Here is an 11,012-nt window from a genome sequence, read left to right on the forward strand (position 1 = left end):
TTCTGTGTTTAATGATATTTAAATTGGTCTGGTTTCTCAAAACCTTCAAAGAATTAGCAAGTTCTGAAATTGATCCTAATCGATATCACACATGGCCGGATATGAGCTTTAACTGTGGCTTCAATTCATCTCATTTCCTTGTAGCTTTGTTGGTCAGTCAAATAGATTGTACTGTGTATAAAGATGGACGTCGGGTCTCCTCCTCCTCCCTTTATCCAGAAATGAAGCCAAAATATCCTGGACACGGACGCTGCCATCTTGTGCCTTTGGAGCCAGAGTCTGCGCTGTATTAAGGTTCTGCCGATACACACGCTCGTCAGTCTTAGCTGTCAATCATTACGTTTCGCCCGGTTTTTATAGTATCATCACCAACATATTTAACCTTTCATACATCAGTATGACAAAAACTATCTAAAATAATAGAAACCATCTTTGAAACAAATTATTTGATGTGTTCTTTGAATTTCTAGTTTGGCCCACGGCCCTGTCTACTTGCATGAGGAAGGATTTATGACGTATGCTCAAGCCAGCCACCAGGGGGCGATTCATGTCGTCCATCTTTTTATATAGTCATGGGGTCAAACTTCGAACTATTTAATTCAGGCAAATTCTACTAACTACTATCATGTTGTCTGACAAGAACAATCTGGATTCAATCTCCACTCGTGTAGATCTCATCCACACTTCATCTGCCGTGTCCCAACTCCATACTAATTGTATACAGTACACATTGCTTCCTAAACATTATAATGCACTGTGATTGCTGTTAGTTTGCAAGAAATCCAAATATTATGTGTTGTATACTAACAGACAAAATAGTTTCTCCAAAGATTAAATACTGAGTTTTTCTAATTTTTTACTGGAGCAGTTTCGTCACTGCCTGCAATTTATTTACATTATTGCTGCTGTGGAAACCCTCCTCCATCCAATGTGCTTTACATTTTCACAACACTCTGTTTTTAACCTAGTCTAATCTATGCTCACTTTTACACCATATACATAAAACCTATGTAGAATTAGTATGTAGGTTGGGACAAAGTGTTGGTCAGCAGATTGAATCGTGGAGACAGTCGTAGCAAGACCAAAGTATTTTAGTCCCATGATAACAGGTGGTCGTATATGGTTGATTATTTATTTCACAGGTTAAGAATGAAGCTCAGTTTAGTGATACCGACCATAATGGAAGTCAGAATTTATACAGAAAACATGGCCAACGTCACAAAATCTCCATCCTTAGAACAGAAAGTCCCCGAAGCACAAAGTCGTGCTTGGTCCCGACGTCCAGATCAGGATATTTACGCCTATTTAGCTCTTTCAAGCTGACTAAAGAATGTTAAGACAATTTATTTATATGCAACCATCTATAAATGTGAAATGTGGCTGCACCAGATGACGAATAGTCCGAGAGTCCCATTTCCCAAAGTTAGTGACAGAATGCGTTTTCAATTTCATTCAAGACTTAATCATCTTTGGTTCCTCACGTCCTGTGATGTAGATATGATGGTCCAAAATGTCAGTGGACACGTCTTCTATGCTTCTACACAACTACTTCTTCTTATTTCTAATGGATACATCCCAGAACACAATGTGCACCTGATGTACGCAAATTTAAAAAATTTGCAAAACCAGGCAGTTGTAAGTATTTTTAACATTAAGGGCCCCACATTCCTGTTTTCTCATCTTTCTTCCAAATTTCAGAACAATACTTTTTAATTGTCTTTTATCTTCGAAGGACTAGCAGTTCCTAGAGCAGTTCAGCGATACCGGCTCTTTGGTCTTTTTCTTTGTAGATACACATGGTTTATCTGGGTACTCACGGCGTATAATTAACATGCCTAAAATAACATGTATTGTTTTCACTTTCCTCTCTGTTCTGAAGCCTGTTACCACCTGCCGTGCTCACACGTGTTTAAGTCGACTAACTTACGATAAAAGACCAACAGATACACTAGTGTATAAACGGTTCATGTTGCTTTACCAGCTACAAAAATCATTGATTTTCCAGCTCAGTATATTCTTATCAGGAGTATCTACAGATCAAAGATGACGATGATAATCTCTGTGCTAAGATGTTTTTGGGAAATGCCGCCGTGTCTTAGCGATGATGGTAACGGAAATGAGAAGTTACACTTTGTTGCAGCTAAAATTCAAAATGAAGCTCCTGGATGTTTATTTCAGTTGTATATTTCCTTTGCTGTTGAATTCTATGGAGGTGTTAACAGGTCTTTTATAAACCTTCCCTTTTACTTCCTTTTTTTTTTTTTTTGCACTTTGTTATAAAGCCCAGATCTTTAAACAACCTCTATTTATATAAATATTTGAGATATATATGAAAAGAATCTATATATATTTTTTAAAGTGTTTCTGGCAACTACAGTGAAAGAAGATGAACAGTTTATTCTCGGTGAGTTGGCCCCGAAACCAACCAATGTTTATTGTTTTTGTATCTGATCCAAATTGTGGTGAATGTTAAAATGCTTTTTTATTATTTTGGGGGGGTTATTCAGTCTCAGTCCAGTTGGATCAGAAAAAAAAAAATCCCATCAAAACAATTTAACAATTGCTGTAAAAAAAAAAAAAGGTCTTATATCCAAGCTTTTATTAAATGATTTGAAGTGGATGCTTTGTTATTTGTAAATCAAAGATGCAGCTTTTTTAATTTGAAAGAAAAATCCCACTGCTGATTGTTTGTTTTGTATATTTTTCTTGTCATTATTGCAACTTGCGATTGTCGAAGCAGCTCATCATTTGCGGTGTGACGTGATATTTTTGTACTGCTGGAGTAGAGAAAGAAAAAGAGCCTTCATGATTGTCAGTGTTCATATTTTGTTACTTTTTCACACATTTCTATGCTTAAATTTTTTTCTGATTCATCTGAAACTGGTACATTCATTATTGAAAACTGAACTGTGCTGAGTCCTGTTTGCTTCAAGGCAAAAGTCTGAGAATAGTTCTGAGATTTGATGCTTGTGCCGACTTTTGTTTTGAGTTTTTTCTCGTAGCAGCCAGGTTCCGATGAAGGCGATGTCGGTCGGGTCCACCACTTTGCTCCAGATTGAAATATCAGCAGCGACTGGATGAAGAGGATCAATCCGACTACCAGCGGTCATCCCACTGGGGTTTTCTTGTGAAATCTCTGCACCTATTGGATGGATTTTTATATGATTATGTGCAGGTATTCATGGTGCCCAGAGGATGAACCCTAATGCTTTGGTGATCCCCCGACCTTTGATACAGCACCACCAGCAGGTCATTTGGTACATGTCAATTTACACTTGATAGATTGCCTCCCTTTGATTTGAACTTAAGTGATATCTTGGTTACCTCTGCCGAGGAGGTTATGTTTTTACCCCTGTCTGTTTGTTTGTCATCAGGATTACCTAAACATTACCGAATGGATTTCCACAAAACTTGGTGCAAGAATGTGACGACGGCCAAGAAAGAACCTGAGGGCGGACCAAGGAATAATTTTTCTCTTTTTAAAAAATATTTTCACCAGTTTCATGGATCTCAATGATGAAAATCAGGCATATTTAGAGAACTGATATTTGTGAGAGTCTGCAGCTTGCTTGAATGTAAGTGGACTATTGGGCCTTGGCGGAGGTATGTGCTCCCCTGAGTGCCATTCTAGTTTTTCATGTAGCACCATCATTATCAGATTTTTCGATTTCAAGCTTTATGGACAATATGTACAGGAAATGGTACTGAATTAAAACATGAAGGAGGTTATGTTTTCATTGCCGTTTGGCTGTTAGCAGGATCTCGTAAAAAACACTAAATGGATTTTATTGAAACTTAGTGGAAGGAGGAAGGACGCATTAACTTTAGGATCAGATTGGATTAAGGGGGCAGATCCAGGAATTCTTTTTTTCTCTTCCTTTAACAGATGGTGTTTTTCAACATTTCTGTAAATTTCTCAAGAATTAAGGCAAAGATCTTGAAAAATCAGGCATATTTAGGGAACTGATATCTATGAGTGTACGATTTGGGGCAGCTCGATTGAGTTTAAGGAGACTGTTGGGCCTCAGGTGTGCGCTCAAGTTATATTTTCAGGAAATTCGGAGGCGGATAGGAACACAATCCGATAATCAGACAATCTAAAAGACAATTTACGAACCACACTCTTCATTAATTGTCACGGCCTCTATTGATCTTCCAGGAAGGATCTTGGATTGTGCCTCTGAAGCTTCCTCTCCACAGCAGGATGAGCCGCCAGGTTAACGCCAACAGTTACGCTGTCTTCACTCTTCAGCCCTGAAGTCAAATCACCTGCGAGGAAGGAAATAAATTCATAAAAACACATTTTGTGGGGCACGTAATGAATTGCAGAATAAGTGATCTTTCGGGACCCCCTCTTGATGCTTGTTATGAGAGCAAAACAAATTTTCATTCCATCCTTTATCAACAGAAAATGTACTCTTTATTTAGAAAAATATTTTAATCACATAGCAAATGTTCAGAGGCCTTTCCTGGTAAATACTCAACATCTTGCAGCATGACGTTGAATCCCAGTTCTATTCCTAGTGGAACCTGACATTTGACCTCCATGTGTGACGGTGAGAGAATTCCCCTTAGGCGATTGATATTTTTTTCATTGTACCAGTTCCACACAGACCAGCTTGTCTCTCTACACTGATCTCGTGTACTGTGTCACATAAAATGGGAGTCGAGAGTCTGTTCTGCTGTGACATTTATGGCCCTTCACTCTTTATCGCACTGATTTTATGTTGTTATTACAGTGGAAAACAGCTACAGATACTTCATCACTCGATCAACCTCCCACTCAGCCTGAGAAAGGACATCGCAGGTGGTCATCTGACATTCACCCAGCACCAAACATTCACGTTCTCCTCTGCTTTTCATTTTCATTACCTGCTAAATTATTTTTTACAAGGAAAAAGAAAGGTTAAAATAGATTTTTTTTATGATACCAACAGCAACTGTATGGTCCAAACATTATTCCTTCTGTTAATCTTAATTTACAGATTTAGCTAAAGCTTTTCCACTCTTCTACAAATGCACTTCATCAGTTTGGTATCCAGCTAATCATTGCTGCATCTTTTCTAGATCAAAAACCTCAAAATGAAATATGAGTCTTGTGGTGGAGCTCACAGTTGATTCATAACTACAAGCTTTCAGAAGACAAACACTGACAAAATGAACGAAGGAGATGATTGTTGCAATTTTTCAAATGAATGTTGGAACAAATGAGTCTGAGTTTAGTCAGCGTGATGTTTAAAGAAACTGGTTAACCTGCAATCATTATTCAAGAGAAGGGATACAAATTTTAATCGTAAGTTTACTTAATTTAAAAAATTTAGTAAAATTGCGGACTGAGTTAAAAACATGAGTTAACTTGAAAAGGCAAGTGGTGTGACTATAGTTAGTTATCTTAACTTGACAATGTGAGTTGAATTGGTGTGAAATTGTGTTTCTTTGACAAGAGAAAAAGTTTTCATGAATGGATGTATATTTATTTAACTTAACTTTGTGAGTTGAAACAAAGTTTATCATGATGTTGAGTTTACTCATGTCTTTAAAGTTGCATTTGAATTCAAGTTTTTAGGTTGGGCCACCTTGATCATTTTTACATTTTAAGCAACGAAAGGGGGAAGATCTGTAACATTTAACATGAACCACAGAGCAAGCAGATTAAGAAAATAAGATGATAACATCTGAGGATAATGGTGTTCCCCGCATCTCACCCAGTGTCAGCTGGGATTGGCTCCTGCAGTCCCTGCGATCCTCGAAGGAGAAGCGCTATAGCTAATGGACGGATTTGCCAACAGCAATGACTGAGGATTGTCTTCTGTTTGTCCCTTTGCGAACGCTCTTAGTCAACGCTGTGGAGAACGGCTAATTTGTCCTCAAGACTGAGTCAAATGTGACTGTTGACCACCAGAGAGTGGTAACAAGAGACTGAGCCAAAAATAAAGAGATAAAGAAATAAAAAAGAAATGTGGCTACAGTGCAATCTTATGGGGCAACTGCGACAGTCCATGAAATGTCGACTAGTGTTTTGATCCCCCCAATAAATGTCTTACTCAGTGAGATTCTGTCACTCGGAAATCTTTGTAAGACTTGGGTCATTGCAGGAGGACAAAGGAGGAAACAGTGAGATTGAGAGAGAGAGTTGGAGGGAGGAGTTTGGATTTTCGTTAAACTATTATGGCTAAATCCTTTTCTGATGTGGACAATGTCGATTGAGCATTTGACTTCAAGAGTCGCACATACTTGTTTGAGCCGGAGTACACAGATGTAGACCTCCTACAAATTGAAGAGAGGCAGAGGCAACAAGCAAGAGGTGGAAACTTGTGGTTTTCCTGTTGTTGCTGTGACCCAATGCCAACAGAGGAGGAATGGCTGTGCTGTTAGCAGTGGGACCCGGTGATGCCTGATATTGGCGAAATAAGGACTTTTATGTGACATTGTCGTGGACTGTCGCAGTTGCCCCATAAGATTATATTTTAGCAACTGCCAGCGAAGGCATCTTCAAAAAGTATTTATAAGTGCCATTCATTTGCACAGCCACATTTATAAACACCACCAGAATTCATCTGGAGCGGAAAATGTCTGTGGAAGGCTTCAAATTTGTAAAGTAATATAAAGTTGTATTTCATGGTAAATCTCTCGGTGGTGACACAGGTCAAAGGAGCAGGATCTCAGTCGCCAGGAAGAGGGACGAGTTAAATTGCTCATGAAAACTTGAAAGTGAAGGAAAGCACAAACATGCTGTGCTTCACTCCAATGTTTGCATTGGAGCCTGGACTTCGACAGAGTTCTTTCACAAAATGAGCCGCCGCATTATTATTTCATGATCACTGTTCCGCTCAGCGCTCTTAAGATCTCGCTCATATAAGCCAACAGGGTTTTCTTTTTTTTTAAATGAATGATTGAGCCCAAAACACACTGTGTGTATTGTATTCTGTCTCTTTTATGTTGGGCAGCGCAGTAGAAATAGTTCTGACTCAGTGTAATATCAAGATTTGCATTTTTGTAAGAGCATATCTCGCTATGTGAGGGTGTTCATAAATCTGTTTTTCAAGAAAACTACTGCAGAGATTTGAGGGCATTTAAGGGGCTGAGTATAAACAATTAGAAAAGATGATTATTATGAGTTTAATTAAAATGCATTATGATTAGATCATGATAGGAAGCACACACTCTCTTGGCTGAAACCTTGCGTGTAAGGTCTGTAAACTGAAAGCGCGGAAGCAATGGCTGCAGTCACATGTCCATTACCATCTATTACCGCTCTCCACACAAATCACTATATGTCCAATTAGATTTATTTGAGCAGGACATCCCAGCAGGAAGTTTCCTACCCACCGCTCTCCCCTCTGGGCTTTTTCAAGAATGGAGTGAAACGACACAGACGAATGAAATATATCCCCCACAACATTGACACCTTGTGGCCAAGCTACCGCTCAACACAAGGCCAAAATCTCACCATCCGCATATTAGATCAGCAGCAGCACTCGGGAAGAAGTTCAATGCAGAACAAATAACCTCAGAAGTAAGGAACTCCTGTTATTTAATGTATTATTTATTCAGACGCTCCTGCTGAGGATGAACCATTACTGCACAGGTCGTCCTCTGAATTCATAATTAGTGCAGTTACCATTGATGTGGAGATGGAAGGAGGCCGACTTTGGTCAAGAAAAAGTCAAATATTTCATGAAAGATGTCAATTTTACATTTGATTTGTAAGAAACCTGATTAAAGTGAATATTTAGGGATTTTCATATTGTTCCACATTTATCAGTCATAATATTTCCCTTTATTGACAAATCTAATTGGAGCTAAGACAGATTTTATCAGACTAATCTCGACACTGTTTGTCTTTTCATCTCACTGGAATCCAGTTTAACTCCCATCTTCACCGCTCCCTCCATTCAAGCGCCACTTGTAGCCCCCGCATGCTGCAATCATAAACAGCCTTTTTAAAATGACCAGCGTAAACAAATGATTTGCCAACAGAAAAAAGTGTCCAAACATGTCACTGTGCGCCGCGATAAACGCAGCCTGCATGTAACCGAGAAGATAAAAGCTCTCGGCTCCATTCGGGCCGCGGCCATGAATGCCGAGGAGTTTCTCCCCCCATTGCAAACAGCATTCTTATGATAATGGAATAATGCTGGTGCTTTAGTTAATTGTGTAAAGGCGATAGTGGTGGGCACCTTTTGTTGGGGGCTCTCGTGAGTTTAAAGGAAGGAGCTGGCAGGGATTATAAATTCCCCCCCGACAACTGCACTTTATAGCCACTTTGCATTGAGCCAGTTGAGTGTTTTTCTTGATTTGATGTTTTAAGATTTTTGTAGTTTGTGTAGAGCATTTTTGAGTTGTTTTACACACATGTGATAACTATAGAATGTTGCCTAACCCGGTGGCTAAATAAGACATTTCTTGATGAATATCTCAAGAAGTTGCCGAAGGATGCGTCACAACAGGTGTAGCTCAACAGTTTGTTCACAAATGAAGATTTCATCCTGTGCTGGATAAAGCAGGACAGCAGCTCCGCTTAAGCTTAACTTTTCTTAACTATACTCTTCAGGCAAACTCTGACATTTTGCACTTCAGGGCACTCGGCTGCTCTCACTGCAGGGAGGGTTTAATTGTCTTGCTCATGGGCTGGAATGACAGAACTTGTACCTTACACCCTTTTGATGGGCTCGTCTTACAGCTGCCATGAAACACTATTAAGTAGAATGGCACTCAGTAGAGCGTATACCTCCACCAAGGCCCTGCAGTCCCCTTAAATTCAATCAAGCTGCAGCAAATTCCACATTCAGATTTAGACAACTTTATTAATGCTAGGGGGGTAATTCGTTACACCGTCTAACCCATTCATGTAAATGAAATGAAAAAGAATAAATACATTTGTAGCCACAATCAGACATCAACATGCAAGTGACCAGAGCACAAATCATCAACTTTAAGCATTTAGGAGAAGGAATGGAGGAATCAGAGAAATGATTTGTTTTACGAGGTAGCACATAATAGCTCTCGCCTGAGGGGAATGACAGAAAATGCCCTCAAGAGTACATGATTATGATGTCTTATGATTTCTGGACAACCCGATTCTTCCAGAGGGAGCACAGGTCTTTTTGCTGGACTTCAAATGATCTTAAGGCAGATCTTAACAATAGAATTGAGCAGTGTTTGTTCTTCACAGATGACGAAAATGTTAAAATACTTTTGATAGAAGTCTGATAAAAGCAGCAAATAATGTTCTAACAGACACCAAAAGAATTAAGCTTCCTCAAGAAGTGTAATCTTTGGTTTTGTTGTGGGTCAAACATTGTTCCTTGGTCGATTTGCACCTCTTCGCCAAGTAGGATTCTGGCTTCAGCTTTGATGCTGTAGTTCCTGAAATCTCACTTGCTTCTCAAGGTTCATGAACTATTCGCTGAGAAAACAACGAACAAATGTTAAAAAACTTCCCATCTTGCAATGTTAAAGAAAGTGGAAGAAAATGCCCGGTCTGCCTTCTGCTCCGGATCTGCCCCAAAATTGAATGGGTTCTTTCTTTAGTCGTCCTCCACGCCTCCATCAGTTCAGCAATTTTTAGGGAAACTAACAAATGCAGACGAAAACAAAACCTTCTTGACGGAGGAAAGAAGCCCACAACCTTGAGTTTCTAAAACTAACAGCATAACAGTACGGTAAGTACAGAAGTAAAACAATAAGCGAATGGATTTCAGATGCACAATGAAAAGTACGTCATAAGTTATATGCTGTTATTTCTCGAGGACAATTTGCAATTTTTGTTTTAGAAAATTGGTTTCAGGCCACCAAGACTGTTTAACTACTGGAAACAACTAATTACAACTACTCGTAACAACTACTACACTATTTGTTGCTTATGTACCACACTGTGAAACTTCTGTTATACTAAATGCCTTAAACTGTTCTTTTAGATTTCACAAAAATAGTTCCAGAGGAGAAGTCTATAAAGTAGTACTTAACTAACTTAAAGGTTCAGTGTGTAGAATGCAGTGACATCTAGAGGTGAAGTTGTATGTTGCAGCTGAACACCCCTCCCCTTCCAAACATGAAAGAGAACCTGTGGATCCTTCACTTGTCATAGAAAGATGTTTAGTTTGTCCAGTCTGGGCTACTGTAAAAAAACATGGCGGCCTCCATGGAGAGGACCTGCTATAGATGTAAATATAAAGTATTTAAATATAAAGGGCTCATTCTAGGGTAAAGAAAACAATTCGTACAATTTAGATGAAACACACTAGTGAAAACATCACTAAGATTATTTTATATTCAATCTCTGCCAATCAATCCCTTTCACCTAAATCTTACACACTGGACCTTTAAACGTATTTGTTATCTCCAACTTGAACCTCTGTATATTACAGAACTTTATGTATTAAGCTTCTTATTTAACTATTATCCTGAACTGACCTGTATTTCTGCTCAATGTCTTCATATGATAAATAGTGTGATTCTTTGAGTTTGAGCATCATCCAATTAGAGTCCATGTTTTACACTGATGTACAGTGATGGTGCTCTAATATGGTTTTTAAGATATTTTTCAGTTAACTCCACATTCTACCCTTGCTTACTAAATAAAAACTACTTACTTACTGACTGCAAATTCTTCTTTCTCGACTTTCTACCCAGAATTTCCCCCAAGTATTACCTGTTTCTCTAGAGCCCCATGTTCTCACCAACAAAACGGTTTCTTCAGATAAGATAAGATTAGATAGACTTTATTATCCTGAAGAAAATTCTTGTGCCAGCTTGCAATAGGATAAAACAATGGAGTAGGAAGAAAAAGTATATAAGTGACAATAAAAAATATAATATAAGCATCTTCACTCCAGTGTAGGTGCACAGATCCAGTTTCTTCCTCCTCACCTGCACCATCCTACACTTACCTGTAAACTGACCAGGGTTGCCATGTCTGCAGTTTACCCACTGAACCGTGCCACTTTTGACGAGTCTGCATTTGTGGATTTTTCTTACATGCACTGATTTTTCATAGAAATTAAAGACGC

The sequence above is a fragment of the Hippoglossus hippoglossus genome, chromosome 23, assembly GCF_009819705.1.
Source record: "Hippoglossus hippoglossus isolate fHipHip1 chromosome 23, fHipHip1.pri, whole genome shotgun sequence".
Classification (NCBI taxonomy): domain Eukaryota; kingdom Metazoa; phylum Chordata; class Actinopteri; order Pleuronectiformes; family Pleuronectidae; genus Hippoglossus; species Hippoglossus hippoglossus.